Source organism: Tinamus guttatus, unplaced genomic scaffold, assembly GCF_059628265.1.
Source record: "Tinamus guttatus ecotype Peru unplaced genomic scaffold, ASM5962826v1 Tinamus_guttatus_pri_ptg000474l, whole genome shotgun sequence".
Lineage (NCBI taxonomy): Eukaryota > Metazoa > Chordata > Aves > Tinamiformes > Tinamidae > Tinamus > Tinamus guttatus.
The window spans coordinates 189,687-194,950 of NW_028289008.1; positions in this window are offsets into that span (position 1 = coordinate 189,687).

The following is a 5,264-nucleotide window of genomic DNA, read 5'->3' on the forward strand; positions in this document are numbered from 1 at the left end:
GGATCTTCTTTTAGTTACAAGGAAACAAAAACATAAAGCAGAGTATAGTTTCATGGAAAATAATGACACTCTTTGAATGTATGCTAAGTCCATACAATCTGTACACATAGTAAGGACTTGGCTAATGGGGCAGACTGCAGAAAGACAGAGCAAGCTTTAACCTCCCTAAAGGGCAAACCAACTGTTAGGTCTGAGTGAACAGAGTACCAGGAGGAGTCACAATGTGTACAGATGGTGCCCTAAAGGGGATGTTAGAAAATGTCACTTCAAACAGGACATGTAGAAATGGGAGACTTAGGTAGATGCACAGGAGACAGGGAGAGAATGGGCCCAGACCCCTGGCATGAAGAGCTGGGCTCACACCATCACTGATGAGCTGCCACAGACTGAATAAGCAACCCAAAGAAGTCCTTCCTTTGGCAGTGACTTGGAAAGCCACATCTGTGACAGGGTTCCAGGGAGATGGGATTCTCTTCTGTCAGATGGTCCCCAGGACTCTGCAGAGATGAGGAAGAACATGAAAGGAGGTTGCAGGGATGTTCCCCGACTTCATCATCTGCAAAGCAGGGAGCTGGTCATCTCACAAACTGCTGATAGAGTCAAATGAGATGGAGACTGATGATGGTCGGGGGCCTCTGTGGTGAGAGGAGCTGAGAGGGCAGCAGTGGTTCCTGTGTGGGGAAGGGCTTTGAGGAAGCTGCTGTCTCTGAAGGCCACAGGCAGCAGCAGGGATGTGGTGGGTTTGCACCTGTGAGGTCACCTCCATGTGAGCAGCTGGGTTTGGGGTTTAGGCTTTAGGGTTGTGATCAGTGGCGCAGAGCCTAGTTGGAGACCTGCAGCTATTGGTATCAGGAGTCAGTCAAAACCTGTTCAGTTTATTAATCAGTGACCTGAATGGACAGAGTGCACCCTCAGCGAGTTTGCTGAGGATAGAAAGGTGAGAGGAATGACTGATAGCCCAGACGTCTGTGCAGGCTTTAAGAGGGACCTGCACAGCCTGGAGAGCTGGGGGTAGAGGAACCTCATGAAGTTCAACATGGGCAAGTGCAGGGTCTTGCAGCTAGGGAGGAATAACTCCATGCACCAGGACAGGCTGGGGATTGACTTGTTGGAGAGCAGCTCCGCAAAAAGTGACCTGGGAATCGTGGTTGGCAACAAATTGAGCATGAGCCATCAGTGTGCCCTTGTGGCCACTGATACTGGTGGCTGAGGTCTGACGGTATTCAGAGTGCCCCCACAATATTGCAATGGCAGGAGATGTCTTTGGGTGGCCACTAGCTCCAGGCTGTGGTGTTTCACTGTGGGTGCAGGAATCGCCCTCCACTGCCCCTTCCCTGGGCCTCCTGGGTCCTCACTGCCTCCCTGGGGATTGCAGAGCCCTCCTTTCCCCATGTGCACCTGGGTTTAGTGCTCTACCTTCTGGTCCCTGCACTGTGAGTCATCCCTGTTTCGTTAAAGCTGCACTCAGTGCCCACTCCCAAGCAAACCCTGTGCCTGGAGATCCCTGGGGGTTCTCTCATCAGCACAGTCATGTGTGGGGCAGCCTGGCACAGGCAATGCAGAGACCATTGCCTGTCTGCAGTGGTCACTGGGAGGTGAACCCTAGATTGAGGCTAACAGATGACCCTGGAATGCTGAGGTTATCCCCTGGATCTCATGGAGTTCACAAGGAGAAGAGCAGGCCCATTTGTGGTTGCACACCCTTGGGCGTATTTTTTGTTTCCAGTTTCTAAAGAGAGGCCAGATTCAGGACCATCGTAGGGGAGATCCCCTTTTATTACGGAAATGTGATTCTGGAATCCAGCTGTGGCTTAAGGGAGCCCAAGGACTGGTCCTGCCTGTTCTTCCAGGGTACAAGGAAAAACAAGCCCCTCTCTACCTGGTTATGAGAGTACCTGGGCCATATCTGCAGAATAAAGTGTGGAAGGACAGAACAGAAATGGACAGCTCTAAATAGAGAAAGTCCTGCTCCCGTCCTGGAATGTGTCTTCAGGAAAGATGAACTGCCATGGGAAGGCTGCCTCTAGACTTTCCTTCAATTCACTGATGGTCAGTTTTGTGTGTTGGAGCTTTGCATGGAACCATGGAAACCTGTGGTGACGCTTGGTTGCCATTTCTCTGATATTAGAGAGTTTTGAGATCACACTCTAAACATAGTCATAGAGGGCTGAGATCTCCTAAACAACACTGGCCCCCGGGTCTCACCCCACCTGCCCTTGTCCTGCCGTGACTCTGTACCCCAGAGGTCCCTTGGTGTCAGTGCTGGAAAAGACGCTGCAGAGGGAAACTCTCCTCCCTGCACTGGGCACATCCAAGGGAGCTCAAAGAAGCGGCTCAGAGAATCCCCCCTCTCTGCTAGTGAAGGGGACAGCCTGGCTTCCTGCTTTATCATGGTCTATGTTTAAGTGCTAAATGAGAGATTCCTGTGCAGGCGTGACAAAAACTAGGTATCTTTATTTTATTATTTAGTATTTTAAGATGGATATAAAAGAGAAGTAAAAAAGAAATGCATAAAATACAGCCTTGATGACAGATATCCTGGTGAGCGAATGAAACAGTTGTTATCATTGACCTTGTACCCACTGGATGAGTTTCCTCAGTGCCTCCGTGAGCTCCTTGTTCCTCATGCTGTAGATGAGGGGATTCAGGGCTGGAGGCACCACCGAGTACAGAATGGACACAACCATATCTGGAAGTGGGGAGGAGATGGAGGGAGGCTTCAGGTAGGCAAACAATACAGTAATGACAAACAAGGAGACCACAGCCAGGTGCGGGAGGCACGTGGAAAAGGCTTTGTGCCGGCCCTGCTCAGAGGGGATCCTCAGCACAGCTCTGAAGATCTGCACGTAGGACACCACAATGAAAATAAAACAACCAAGGAATAAACAGGCACTAACCCCAAGAAGCCCAACTTCCCTGAGGTGGGAGTGTGAGCAGGAGAGCTTGAGGATCTGTGGGATCTCACAGAAGAACTGCTCCACCACATTGCCTTGGCAGAGGGGTAGGGAAAATGTGTTCCCAGTGTGCAGGAGAGCATTGAGGAAACCACTGGCCCAGGCAGCTGCTGCCATTTTGACACAAGCTCTGCTGTCCATGAGGGTTCCATAGTGCAGGGGTCTGCAGATGGCAACGTAGCGGTCGTAGGCCATGACTGTGAGGAGAAAAAACTCTCCTGCAAACAAGAAGAAGAACAAAAATATCTGGGCAGTGCATCCTGAATAGGAAATGGCCCTGGTGTTCCACAGGGAATTGTGCATGGCTTTGGGAACATTCATGGAGATGGAGCCCAGGTCGAGGAAGGAGAGGTTGAGGAGGAAGAAGTACATGGGGATGTGGAGGCGGTTGTCGCAGGCTACGGCTGTGATGATGAGGCCGTTGGCCAGGAGGGCAGTCAGGTAGATGGCCAGGAAGAGCGAGAAGTGCAAGAGCTGCAGCTCCCGTGTGTCTGCGAATGGCAGGAGGAGGAACTCGTTCAGGGAGCTGCTGTTGGACATTTCACTCTCTCCAGGTTTTGTGGATTGTTCAGAAAAGAAAAGATATTGAGCAGTTATCACAGATTTTTAAAGTTAAATATCTCCCAACTTGTTCCAGTTCTAATACACTGCCCATATTGTCTCTCTTCATGGAGATCTTTTTGCAACTCCCTTCCTTGAGCCTCAGTGTGGGGTCGCTGAATGTGCTGTGAGGAGCAGGGGCATCTCCCCATGGGCTCCAGAGAAGTCTGTCCAGCTCTACAGTAGTGGGAAGGAGACAAGAGGGGTGATGAGCTCTGAGATTCACAATTTTTTAGGTGAAATCCCCCTGGTTTGTAAAAGGGCTTTTCAGTATCTACAGCACCACTTCTAATGAACGTGTATTGAGAGCACAATTTGGAGATTTTTAACATTTATTTTGACATGTATTTTCTTTGGGATGCCCCTCTCACATCAGAGGCAGAATTATTCAGCGTTTCTACTGGGAATCGTGAGAAAATGGATTTATAGTCACGTTATGCAGAGTGAGGAGAGCTCCTCTGCCTATTAGCCTTGATTGCAGCAGTTGTGTGCCCAAACCTCTTTGAGGTGCATGATGATCACCCTAACCAGTTGCCCTAGAAAGAACCCAGCCCCTCCTAAGAGCAGACAAGTCCAGTTTCAAAACCTCCGATCTCCAACTTAACTCAGTTCCTAAACCCCTGGGCTGCATTTCCTGGAGTTGCACAAGTTATAGGGGACTGGAGACGCCTCACTTTCATACATATTCCTCTCTTCCACAGCTTGCAGGGTAGGTGTCTGAACTGCATCTGGTGACTCTGCAACCCCAGGGAGCCCAAGAGAAGAACAGGAGGGGAAACAAGGAGCAATCCTGAGATCCTTCTGCCAAGGGGAGAAAGGGAAGACAGGCAGAGGGGTGCTCAGGAACACCCTTACCTCACCTATGTGGGCATGCTACCTCACAGATGGTGACACTGCAGGCCATGCATCGGAAGCCCCTATATTGGGCAGCAGGAAATGTGCCCATAGCAGGAGGGATGCCCCTGTCCTTTGCCAGGGATCTGGCTGCAGTGGAGTGGGCTGATACCCTGGACCCCAAGGCTGTCAGGGCAGAGAGGCTGCTGGGTGGCAGAGGAGACGCGGCAGGGCTTGCTCAGAGGAAGGTGTCTGCATTGGAAGGACTGAGCATGACTTCCCCAAATCCACCCTCCCATCATGGTGGGCACTTCCCTCTCCTTCCCTGACATCTCTGCTGCCCACAGCAGTCCCTGATGGCACCTTAGTCTGTCCCCGAAATTTTTGTCAGTCTGTGCTCACAGAGACATCACCTTTGTGTGCTCAGTTCTGCCCTACACAAGCCTCTGGGGACAGGGCACTGTCCAGGGGCATCGCTGTGCAGGGACTTTACAGAGCAACTAGAATAAATTGCACAAAGGCGATGCTGATGCTGTCTGCAGACTAAGGCGGGTTGAAGAGGTGATATAAAGTTTCTCACAGACCTATTGATCTCTGAGAGGGAAGGCTTGAGTCCCACTTCTTTGGCAGAACAGAATACACTCCTCTTTTCTCCCTGCAGCAGTTAGGGAGATAACTGAAAGTGCAGACAGGAAGAGGAAACTCCTGCCCTTGGAAGTAGCCCTTCTCTCGATCTTCCTGTTGTAAAGACTCTTGGGACATGTCCTGTACAGGAAGAAGGTGAGCAGACTTGACCGAGGCAGCACAGTGTCAACAGGAAGATGATCCTTGCAAATTGGGAGCCAGCCCTGTCACAGCTTCTCTGTGCAGCACTGA